The following is a 13,698-nucleotide window of genomic DNA, read 5'->3' as shown; positions in this document are numbered from 1 at the left end:
TTCTACTATACATACTCACCTAATGCCCTCTTATGAGTAGTAATAGTGTGGACCACCCTGCACCGGGGGAGAGGGGGTGTCCTGACCCCCATGATTTAAGATAGGGTAAAGCGGCCTCCACTAGTGAGGGTCTTCCCTGTGTATTAAGGAGTCGACTTCATGTATCAAGATAAGTTGTAGACGACTAAATGCCTTGAGATAAGGTACAACGGACTACATCTAAGATTAGATATAGTCGACTAAAAACATTAACAGTAGGTATAACCGATTATATTTCGTAAGATTAGGTATAGCAAAGTACAAGTATTAAGATTATGTATAGCTGGTTACATGCATTAAGTCAATGACACAGAGTATGGAAATGTTTAAGAACCAATTAAAAATTTTCAGTTTGTCGTGTCTCAACATTAACATTTTACAATTTTTAGGATTAGCTGTAGCCGATTACGCATGATAAATCTGCACTAACACAGAGTGTTAAAATTTTTGAGCTCAAAATTCACTTTTTATTTTTTTTCGCTGTTTTGTAACAGACTGCATGCAAAAGATTAAGCATCGCCGAGAACTTGTTTTAAGATAAGGTCTAGCCTAGTAAATCTACTAAGATTATGTATAGCCTAATATATGCATTGAGATTATTTGCAGCCATTTACTTGTATTAAATCTGCACTAACACATGTTGTGGCTATGTTTAGGGACCTACTGCACTATTTTCTTAGGTAGATTAATGAAAAACAGCGTTCAAAAATAAAGTGCAATAGGTTCTTAAATATTGCCAACTCTGTGTTTGTGCATGTTTGTACATGTTAATGCATGTAACTGGCTATGCCTATTCTAAATGCAAAGGGTGTATAAAAACAGCCAATTGAGAAAAATGGTGTAATTTTGATCTTATGCACCGTCCAGCTCTCTTTTAATGCAAATTTAATTAATGTAACTGGCTATAAACTATCTTAAAACAAATACATTATTTTCTTCAGTTCGCCGTTTTTTTTATCATTCGACATGTTTTAAGATAGGTTATATCCAGTTACATTTTCTAAATCTGCCTTAACACAGAGCGTCACAATGTATAAGAATGATTTACACAAGTTTCTTCAATTTGCTGTTTTTTAATACACTATATGTGTTAGGAATAAGCAGAACCAGCTACATGTTTTAAATAATCCGCACAAATACAGAATGTAGCAGTGTTTAGGGACCTATTACAATATTATGTTTAAAAAACTGTTTTTCATTATTTTAATAGTTTTAAGATTGGTTATAAGCGGTAATATGTATAAATCTGCACTACACGGAGTGTGACTTTGTCTAAATGCAAATTACAGTTTTTCTTCAGTTCGCTGTTTTTTTTATCAAACCACATTTATAATTTTTAAGCAGAGCCAATTACAGGTATTAAATCTACACTGACAGGCCTAAAGTACGGGTCTGTTAGTGTGGCTTCTAATATAACGTAACTGTTCGCAAAAACAAAAAAAATATATTAGTTTTTGACAAAAAATTTTTGCATTCCTCTTTCTTAATTTTTTTTAAATAAAATCAACAATGTTTCTAGACAATTTCTATTGAATCAAATATATTCTAAAATAGAGTTTTTAATTTTCAAAGGAATGCTTTGTTTAAGAAATCTGAGCAACTAAAAACAGTCGTTATCTAAAACATTAAGTCCAGCAAATCAACTATTCGTTCTCAAAAAATCCAGCAAATCAATTATATGGGCCTATTTTTAAAAAAATATTTTTGGGAGTACAATGAAAACAGAATGAATTTAATTTTTTTTTAAAATTTTTTTCCTTTATATAAAGCTTTAACGTCTCCTTGAATATATCCTATCCAATAAAAATTAGGTTTAAAAACTAACCTGTATTGGTTTTATCGGCAAGCATTTGAATTACAAAAACCTAATATATTAATTTTTTTAAGAGAAAGTGAGGATCTTTTCTATTTGTCCCCCCAGCTTAGTGGGCGCATATTATTTGCACCCCCAGACGCACGTGCCATTTTTTAACATTAACATAATGATTTACTATGTAATGGCACGTGTTCTGGATCTGGGGGGGGGGCATAACGTACTGGGGGGGGGGCATAACGTACTGGGGGGGGGGGGGGGGACAAAACGTACTGGTGTGGGGCACAAACGGAACAGATCCGAAAGTGAAGAGACCAGTGAAGAAGAGGAGAGACTCAATGAAAATAAATGTGCAATGCGAGGCTATCATTTGAATTTAAGTATCTAATAGCCAAAAAAATAAATAATGAATATGACGGTGTAATTTATAATTGAGCTTTATAAAGCTTCCTGAAAATTAAAACAGCCGTAAATCACTTAGGGCTGTTGCTTTGAATCTTTTGGGAAAAATTGGCCTAAATCTGGCTTGTACTTGAAACTGTTGAACTTGCCTCTCTCAAATAAAATTGCTCTTAATTTTTCATTCCTCTAATTAAAATGAAAAAAAACCAGAAAAACATGAAAAAATAATGATTATTTTATCAGATCAACGATAATTTTTCTCTCAGATTTAGATGGAACTCTGCCAATTGAATTTGTAGGCCACTGACTGATGAAAGCAATTAACTCCTTGCTGATATTTTGATAAAGAAAGCTAATAATTTTTTGTCTCCTTAATTTCCCTGATTTCCAGTTAACGCTTTTGAAGGATTGAGACCCCTTGTGACGTTGGCATTGATCTTGTCTTAGTTGCCCAAGTCACTTTTTTTAGATGTAGTAAAAGTTTAGATGGTAAGATATTCAAAAACAATGCAAGCAATCAAAATCTCAGATATCCACTTGGTATCATAGAACTTTTAACTCAGATTCTAGGAAATGTTATTAAATGGAATCAATGGGTTGTATTGATAAAGCCATTTTTCGTAAAATTTTTTTTAACATGAGAATAATCGGACATGTTTTGTTTCGGAATAATTCCTGAATTTCTGCCTTTATTGCCTTTTTACTGGATCAGCGTTTATGTTTATTATTTTATTGGGGAACGCTTTGTTATGTTTGCGCAGACAGAAGGTAAGAAATCCAGTTTTAGGTGAATGAAACGCTAGTCGATGCTATAAATTGCAATTGAAAACTAAGTTTAGGCTACCATGTAAATGACTTAGAGCCTCTTTACTAACAGTGGAGAAATTAGCATTCAACTATCACCATATTAAAATCGAGTTGTATTCGTTCTATGCTATTTTTCAAACCACTATGGGTTCAAAAAAAGGCGAGCCAGAACAGTGCTTTGAAAATTTCATCGTTTAAGTTCAAGCCATATTGATTGCATATAGTCGTCTGTTACACAATGATCCTGTTGACTCTGTAGAACAAGTCATACTGCTGAGCTCAGTCTTTAGTAAATTGAGCCACATTTGACCACTGCTTGTTTGAATTGGGCAATTGCTGTGCGATTGCCAAACTTTCAAGATTGATTAGGAATTTCACTTTTGAAATTGGTTATTTGCGACGCGAATGACTACTTTGCTTATTAAGCTTAGTTTTGAAGAGCAGTTGACCTAATTGAACTACAACTGATTCGTTTGAGCGCAAATGAGAGACCGAATTGAGTTTTAATAAAATTTAGATTCAGGGAATTTAAAGAGATCATTTGTTATTCATGCAGAAGAAACGGAGTTGGTTTTGTTTATGCACATGATTAGACAGTTTACTGTCGGGAACCTGGACAAATGATGATTGCAACACAAATGACTGATGAAATAATTTTATTGAAAATGAAATAAATTATTTGCCTTTGAAATGGGAAAACTAAGACCAAAGCTAAATATGGTAACGGATATTTTATTGACAATTGTCCAGTCAGTATGACATGTCCCCTGTAGAGAGAAAAAACCGAGATTATAATAGAAAAATCTCAGAAAATTAATACTTATTCCCCGGTTAAATAATAGTAAAATATTAATATATTTAATGATTATATGAAATTTGATAAATTTTGAAATAATTTTATTCAGAACTGCTTGATTGCTGCTCGGACTCTAGAACAGTCTTTTTCTCTCTCTCTCTCAGCTGGAATTTTTAGGGTTTGGATCGATCGTCCAACGTTCGTTAGGCTTCTGGGAGAGACTGAGACTATGCTAGAAACGTCGTATCGAATAATGGGAGTTCGGTTGAAAAGCCATGGATATCCTGTATGTCTTGAATTATAGTCTGTGACTGCTGGCTGGAATCTTTCTTTTGTTACTTTTGCTTTCGTTTGCTTCGTCTATTTCAAGATGTTTTCGAATCAGACGTATCGCAGGCTTGAATAGGACGCTTTTCTTTTCTGATGGTTGGGGTTATTTGCGGCGCGGATGGGACTGCCGAAGAGGGAGTTGTGTCGGCAGGGGTGCAATTAGATGTATAGGGCAGAGGTGTAGTGTTTGGGTGAGATTTGGTCGGTTTTGAAATGCGTCATCGTGCTTTGAGTTTTTTTAGGGTTTCGCATCTTGAGGGCTCTTTCCACGTTACTTGTGATGGAAATACAGGATTGACCCCATGATATGACACTGACGATATCAAACTCTTTCTAAAGTTCTTTTTCTCTTATACTCTACAGGGGATACTCCATGCCAAGTTTAGTTTGGTTTGAACAACTCCTTGACTCGATGAAAAGACCTATGTTTAAAGTTCTCAAAAACTCGCAATTCGCAAAATTCTGTATGAAAAATTAACTTTTTGCCTAGAAAAGGTATATCAAAAATTTTTTTCTCCCACACTCTACCTACACAGGGGATACCCAATACCAAGTTTGGTTTAATTTGAACAACTTTTTGAACCAATGAAAAAAACCTATTTTTAAAATTCCTCACTCGCGAAATTCAAAAATTTCCGTATGAAAAACTAACTTTTTTTACTAGGCAAGCTATAGAAAAATTTTCTTTAGTCCTACATTTTACCTACACATGGGATACTCCATCCAAAATTGGTTCTATTTCGGCATGTTTATGACTCAATAAAAAAAACTATTTTTAAAATTCGGTATTCGCGAAATTCAAAATTTTTCGTATGAAATGCGTATGAAATAATATATTTCTTCCAAGGCAAGCTGTAACAAAAAACTTTTCGTACTACACTCTACTTACATAGGGAATACTTCATGCCGAGATTGGTTTTGTTTGGACTACGCCTTGATCCGATCAAGAAAATCTATTTTTAAAATTCAGTAACTTCGCAAACTTCCGTATGAAATCTTAACTTTTTTCCAGGCAAGCTATGCCGAAACTTATTGGCGCATTAGATTCCGATACACAGGGAAACTCTGATTATGAGTTTGAATTGATTTGGACAACTCCTTGATCCGATGAAGAAGACCTATTTTTAAAATTCTCAAAAGTTCGCAGTTCGCGAAATTCTTAAAATACCGTATGAAAAACAAACTTTTTGCCTAGACAAGCCATATCAAAATTTTTTTCTTCTACAACTTAGCCGCACAGAGGATACCCCATACCAAGTTTGGTTCAATTTGGACAACTTCTTGACCCAACAAAAATAACTATAGTTAAAATTTAATAATAGCGAAATTCGCGAAACTCAGTATGCAAACCCAACTTCTTTGCTAAGCAAGCTATACCAAAAATTTGTTTTCACCTACTCACCTACACTCTACCTACACAGGAGATATTCCATGTCAAGCTTGGTTTGATCTGAACATTTTTTGACCCGATGGAAAAGACCTAATTTTAAAATTCCTAATTCCTGAAATTCAAAAAGTTCCATAAAAAAAATAACTTTTTTACTAGTTAAGCTATACCAAAAATTATTGGCGCATTAGATTCCGTATACACAGGAAAACGTTGACTCTGAGTTTGAATTGATTTGGACAACTTCTTGATCCGATGAAGAAGACCTATTTTTAAAATTCTCAAAAGTTCGCAGTTCGCGAAATTCTTAAAATTCCGTATGAAAAACTAACCTTTTGCCTAGACAAGCCATATCAAAATTTTTTTCTTCTACACTTTACCTACATAGGGGATAGCGCATACCAAATTTGGTTCAATTTTTACAGCTTCTTGGCCCAATTAAAAATAACTATAGTTAAAATTCGCTAATAGCGAAATTCGCGAAACTCAGTATGCAAACCCAACTTCTTTGCTAAGCAAGCTATACCAAAATTTTTTTTTCATCTACTCACCTACACTCTGCCTACACAGGGGATATTCCATGTCAAGCTTGGTTTGATCTGAACATTTTTTTGACCCGATGAAAAAGACCTAATTTTAAAATTCCTAATTCCTGAAATTCAAAAAGTTCCATAAAAAAATAACTTTTTTTACTAGGTAAGCTATAGCAAAGACTCCTTTTGTTCTTCATTTCACCTTCAAAAGGGATACTACATGCCAAGTTTGGTTCGATTTGGACAACTCTAAGACCCAAACAAAAACAATTACAGCTAAAATTCGTTATTCAGGAAGTTCGCAAATTTCCGTATGAAAACCTAACCTTTTTCGTAGGCAAGCGATAGCAAAAATTCTTTTTGTCCTAAACTCTGAATACAAAAGGGGATACTCCATACCGAATTTGGTTGAATTTGAACAAATTTTTGACCCACTGAAAATGACTTACTTTTAAAATTCCCTATTCGCGAAAATCAAAAAATTCCGTATGAAATACTAACTTTTTCACTAGGCAAGCTATAGGAAAAACTTCTTTTGTCCTAAATTTTACCTACACATGGGATACTCCATGCCGAGTTTCGTTCCATTTCGACAAGTTTATGACTCAATCAAAAAGAACTTTTTTTAAAAATTGGGGATTCGCGAAAATCAAAAAATTTCGTATGAAATGCGTATGAAATATTATTTTTCTTCCTAGGCAAGCTGTAGAAAACACTTTTTGTTCTACACTCTACTAACATAGGGATTACTTCATGCCGAGATTGGTTTTGTTTTGACTACGCCTTGATCCGATCAAGAAAATCTATTTTTAAAATTCAGTAACTTCGCAAATTTCCGTATGAAAATCTAACTTTTTTCCAGGCAAGCTATGCCGAAACTTATTGGCGCATTAGATTCCGTATACACAGGGAAACTCTGATTATGAGTTTGAATTGATTTGGACAACTCCTTGATCCGATGAAGAAGACCTATTTTTAAAATTCTCAAAAGTTCGCAGTTCGCGAAATTCTTAAAATACCGTATGAAAAACTAACTTTTTGCCTAGACAAGCCATATCAAAACTTTTTTCTTCTACAACTTAGCTGCACAGAGGATACCCCATACCATGTTTGGTTCAATTTGGACAATTTCTCGACCCAACAAAAATAACTATAGTTAAAATTTGGTAATAGCGAAATTCGCGAAACTCAGTATGCAAACCCAACTTCTTTGCTAAGCAAGCTATACCAAAAATTTGTTTTCACCTACTCACCTACACTCTACCTACACAGGGGATATTCCATGTCAAGCTTGGTTTGATCTGAACATTTTTTTGACCCGATGGAAAAGACCTAATTTTAAAATTCCTAATTCCTGAAATTCAAAAAGTTCCATAAGAAAAAATAAATTTTTTTTTACTAGGTAAGCTATAGCAAAAACTCCTTTTGTTCTTCATTTCATCTACATACGGGATACTACATGCCAAGTTTGGTTCAATTTGGACAGCTCTAAGACCCAAACAAAAACAAATACAGCTAAAATTCGTTATTCAGGAAGTTCGCAAATTTCCGTATGAAAACCTGACTTTTTTCGTAGGCAAGCGACAGCAAAAAATCTTTTTGTCCTGAATACAAAAGGGGATACTCCATACCGAATTTGGTTGAATTTGAACAGCTTTTTGACCCAATGAAAAAGACTTACTTTTAAAATTCCCTATTCGCGAAAATCAAGAAATTCCGTATGAAATACTAACTTTTTCACTAGGCAAGCTATAGGAAAAACATCTTTTGTCCTATATTTTACCTACACAGGGGATACTCCATGCCGAGTTTGGTTTCATTTCGACAAGTTTATGACTCAATCAAAAAGAACTTTTTTAAAGATTGGGTATTCGCGAAATTCAAAAAATTCGTATGAAATGCGTATGAAATATTATTTTTCTTCCTAGGTAAGCTGTAGCAAAAACAATTTTCGTACTACACTCTACTTACGTAGGGAATACTTCATGCCGAGATTGGTTTTGTTTGGACTACGCCTTGATCCGATCAAGAAAATCTATTTTTAAATTTCATTAACTTCGCAAATTTCCGTATGAAAAACTAACTTTTTTCGTAGGCAAGCGACAGCAAAAAATCCAGGCAAGCTATACCAAAACTTATTTGCGTATTAGATTCGGTAAACACAGGAAAACTCTGATTATGAGTTTGAATTGATTTGGACAACTCCTTGATCCGATGAAGAAGACCTATTTTTAAAATTCTCAAAAGTTCGCAGTTCGCGAAATTCTTAAAATTCCGTATGAAAAACTAACTTTTTGCCTAGACAAGCCAAATCAAAATTTTTTTTCTACACTTTTGGTGCACAGAGGATACCCCATACCAAGTTTGGTTCAATTTGGACAACTTCTTGACTCAACAAAAATAAGTATAGTTAAAATTCGCTAATAGCGAAATTCACCTACTCAGCTACGCTCTACCTACACAGCGGATACTCCATGTCAAGTTTGGTTTGATCCGAACTTTTTCTTGACCTAATTTTGAAAAAGACCTAATTTTAAAATTCCTTATTCGTGAAATTCAAAAACATATATAAGGAATGATAACTTTTTTTACTAGGCAAGCTATAGCAAAACCTCCTTTTTTTCTTCATTTTACCTACAAAAAGGATACTACATGCCAAGTTTGGTTCAATTTGGACAACTCTAAGACCCAAACAAAAACAAATACTGTTAAAATTTGTTATTCAGGAAGTTCGCAAGTTTCCGTATTAAAACTTAAATTTTTTCGTAGTCAAGCTATTGCAAAAGTTTTTTTGTCCTACACTCTGCCTACAAAAGGGGATACTCCATAACAAATTTGATTCAATTTAAACATCTTTTTGACCGAATGAAAAAGACCTATTTTTAAAATTCCTTAATCGCGAAATTCAAAAATTTCCGTATGAAATAATAACTTTTTTCCTAGACAAGCAATAGCAAAATTTTTTTCTTTTACACTGTAGATACACATGGGATACTTCATGCCGAGTTTGGTTTGAGTTGAATAACTTCTTGACCCAATGAAAAATACTATATTTAAAAATTAAAATTTCGATATAATCGCAATTTTCCGTGTGAAAAGTGAATTTTCTTCCTAGGCAACCTATAGCAAAAACGTTTTGGTTTACAATTTAGGTACACATGGGATACTCCATGCCGAGTTTGGTTTGATTTGAATAATTTCTTGATCGAATGAAAATTACTATATTTAAAATTAAATGTTCGAAATAATCCCAAATTTCCGTGTGAAAAGCTGACTGTTTTCCTTGGCCAGCTATAGCAAAATATGTTTTTGTTGTATACTCTAGATGCAAGTGCGATACTCCATACTGAGCTTGGCCAGATTTTGACAACTCCTTGACCCGACGAAGAAGACCTATTTTTAATATTCGCTAATCGCGAAATTAGCAAAATTCCCTATGAAAACCTAAATTTTTTCTAGACAAGCTATAGCGAGATTTTTTTTTCGCCTACACTCTAACTACACAGGGGATACTCCATACCAAGTTTGGTTCAATTTGAACAATTTATTGATCCAATAAGAAATAACCAGGGTTATAATTCGTTATTCGCAAAATTCGCAATTTTCCGTGTGAAAACCCAAGTTTTTTGCTAGGCAAGCAATAAAAAAAATTCATTCTTTTTGTTTTACATTCTTATTACACTGGTTATACTCCATACCGGGATAAGCTTGATTTGGACAAATCCTTGAACCGATGAAAAGTCACCGAGCATTCATTCGCTATGGCATTTTTTCAATTGGTACCAAACGCTCGTTTGGTTATAGTTTACCGAAGGGTAAATCACAAGCGTTCAACATAGTCTTGACAGTTTGATGCAATTATTTTGCATTTCATATTAACCGGTTATCAAAGTAAACAATCCGGTTTCAAAAAAAATTAAAGATCGAGCAGTGTGCATATGCTCATTTTCGGAGGTTTGAGTTCAAAAATAGTTAATAACTTTTTGAATATTGGTCCAATCAAAACGAAACATAACTCATTAGATTGACCGTAAAACGGGTTTGCAAACCATATATATCAACACTTGTTTCTGTTAAGTACTTAGAAAATCAAAGCCTGTGAGCATTCAGCCACTATGCTCTTTTTTCAATTGGTACCAAACGCTCGTTCGGTAATAGTTTCCCGAAGAGTGCATCCAAAGCATTCACCATAGTCTTAAAAGTTTGATGCGATGATATTGTAACTCAAATTAACCGGTTATCAACATAAACGCTCTGATTAAAAATTCAAGATCGAGCAGTGAGCTAATTGTCATTTTTGGAGGTTTGGGGTCAAAAATTGTTAAAACTCCAGAAATATATAACCAACAAAAACGAAAGGCAGGTCATCAGATCAACCGTAAAACGGCCTTTAAAACCATATATACTATTACTTGTTTCTGTTTAGCGTTTAGAAAATCAAAGCCAATGAGCATTCAGTCAATTTGACCACTTTTTCCCACGACTCATGTGATCGATCTGTAATTTTTCCTCTACTTCAACAAGAAACTTACAGTAAGCAATTGAGATACAATACCGATGATGAGGGCAAACTTGGGGAACAGTTTTGGATCATTAACGGTATTCTGAAAAAGAAGAAATTGGTCTTCAGTGGTGATGTTTCTCTCCCCAGGAGGTCAAACTGGGGCCAAATGCCCTGGCCAATTACTCAAAAACGGCTGAACAAAAATAAACGTCTTTGACACAGTTTGTAGCAATGGTAGAGATAAACATTATATCAAAAAAGAGCCCAATCAGTGCATTCTATAAGAGGAGTTATAGCAAAAAATAGGTGCCATGCGAAATGACGGGAAAGGAGAGATACATCACCCTCAGAGCTAAAATTGAGCATCTAAACCTAAGAAAACGCTATTCAAAGTATACATATTCGAAATCTACGTTGGACGGGTTAATAAAAACGCTAATTTTGTCACCAGAAGTGACAAAATTCAAAGGTTGAAGAATGGTGTCGGATGATGTCAACCGCTTCTGGGGCTAAAATCCAGGGCAAATTTACTTGCCAATTTCTCTGAAACGGCGGTAGAAAAACAAAGCCCCTTAGTACAGCTCTTAGCACTGTTTTAGATACGCATCATATTAAGAATTGAGCACAATCGGTGCCCTCTAGAAGAGGTTGTAGCAAAAAAAAGGTACCCTGACAAATGACCAAAAAATCGAGGTGACCCGACGCCAGAGCCAAAATTGACTGTCTCAAATACATGAAATACTATAAAAAACTTTTATGGGGATACTCCCCGCTAACTGAGTTTTCTAAAACACTAACATTTGTTGAGTAAATCGCGTGTTTTGTTGTATCGAAATTTGGGTCAACCCGAATAGCACGAAAATTCGACTTTTTTCAAATTTAAACATTAATTACTTCTTGATACGGCAGATTTGGGAAACCAACTTAACACTGCAATCAAGGGGAGCTTAGTGCCAACAAAGCGCAACAATGCCCATTCAATTTGGTACAGTGGTTTTGGAGAAATTGTCAAAAACATGAAGCGTACCCGGATTTTTGGGCAATTGGGAGACCACAATTTCTTGCAAAATCACGCAAAAACGGCAAAAAACGGTACCACGTGGACAAATCTCAAGGCAATCCAAGTCCACTCAAAAGTTACTGAACACCCAAGACCTCAACTGAGAAGTGGGAAAATATATCACCTCGCCCGAAAAGCCAGGGTGTTTTGTGTGTTTTAATAGAAAAAACTCAACCAAAAAAGCTGAAATAACACAATTGGCAAGCAACAGTAAACCAATTTAGAAGAAAAAAGACATCATTACTGAAAAACACTTAAAACGTCTTTAGTCTTTAAGTTTTTAATATTGACAGCTTAATAACGTTCTGAGCAGGCCAATTGAGACACCAATTGAAGACTGCAGACCTTTGGGAAATTTACAGTCAACAAAAAGCGACTGTGTCAGGCTAAATTAGTAGAGAAGTTCAGCAAAAATCGTCAAAACCAATAGGCGTGCCCCAAAAATATAGTTTCTACTTCAATTTTTTCAAACTTAAACCTTGATAACTTTTTGATTAGGCCAATTTGAGACTCTAACTAAACACTGCAAGCAAGAAGGGTTCAGTGTCAAAAAAACACGAGCATTTCCGTGCAATTTGGTACTGTTGTTTCGGAGAAATCTTTGTTGACATGAACTGTACCCCGATTTTGGATTTTTGGGCTATTGCGAGAGCCCAATTTCTCGCAAAGTCGCGTAAAACAACTAAAAACGGCACCACGTAGATAATTCTGAACACAATTCAGGTCCACTCTGTAGTTACTGAACGCCCAAAACCTCTATTGCGGAGTGGGAAAAATCCCACCTTGCCGTAAAGTCCAGGGTGTTTTGTGTGTTTTGATAAAAAAAACTCAAACAAGAATTTCATGATTTCGCAAAAAAAATTAAATAAATTGTTGAATTCTCACAAACAAAACTTTATAAAAATACTGTGGACCTAAACAAAGCTTAAATAACACAATTTGCAGGTAACAAAACCCTAAATTAGAGGAATAACATCATCAAAACTAAAAAACATTTTGAAATTTTGTAGTTTTTGAAATTTCTTAAACTTACCGCCTGAAAACCTTCTGAAAAGGCCGATATCAGTTAAAAATTTAATACTGGAAACAAAATCAACACACTTTCAACAAAGCGCGACCATGCTTGTCTAAATTGGCTCCGTAGTTTAGGAAAAATCATTAGTAACGGGAAGCTTGCCCCAAATTTTCTGCCAATAAGACAAATTTCACAGAAAATCAAGCAAAGCGGTTCAAACCTGACCGTCGGACGTAAGTCAGTACTCAAAGCTAGCGCATTTTGTGTTTTCTTGAGGCCGAAGGCCTCTAACACGAAGTACAAACAATTTACCACCTTGCCGCAAAAGCCAGGTTCAATTGTGTGTTTTGACGAGAAAGGTCTCAAACAAGAATTTCATGATTTCGCAAAAAATTATAAAATTTTCAATTCTCAAAAACAACAATTCTAAAAACTTAGGGAGCCAAGCGAAAACTAAATAACACAATTTGCAAGTAAAATTACCCCGAATTTGAAGACCAACTAAAACTTGTTGGCATGAAAAACTTACGTTCTACAAAACGCGACTATTCTCGTATAAATTGGCTCAGTAGTTTAGCAAAATTCATCAGAAACGGGAAGCGTGCCCTGAAACATTTCTAATGTACCCCTTTTTGAAGTATTGATCTGAAATCAAAACTTTTTCGTTCATTACTTTTTCTATAGATAGATGAGCCTACAAAAATAAAATGGACGACATGCAACGACTCTTAGACTCAGAAGGTCACATTATATTTTCGAATAAGCACACGAATTTTGAGAAACAATTGACGAAATTGCAAAACCTGACGTTATATGTCACTAATCGTACATTTTTCAATACCATAACCAGAGCCTAGAAAACTTTTTTTCTTCTTTTTGACTCGCCTAAGCCTAAGAGAAAAGAAGTTAGAAAACATTGTGCAAAAAAAACAGACGAATTTTTTGTGTTTCCGAACTTCACATTTCTAATGTACCTCTTCTTGAAGAATTGACCTGAAAGCAAAATTTTTTC

Source organism: Convolutriloba macropyga, chromosome 3 (genome assembly GCF_964194025.1).
Source record: "Convolutriloba macropyga chromosome 3, txConMacr16.3, whole genome shotgun sequence".
In the NCBI taxonomy this organism is placed as follows: domain Eukaryota; kingdom Metazoa; phylum Xenacoelomorpha; order Acoela; family Convolutidae; genus Convolutriloba; species Convolutriloba macropyga.
This window is presented reverse-complemented; position numbering follows the sequence as displayed.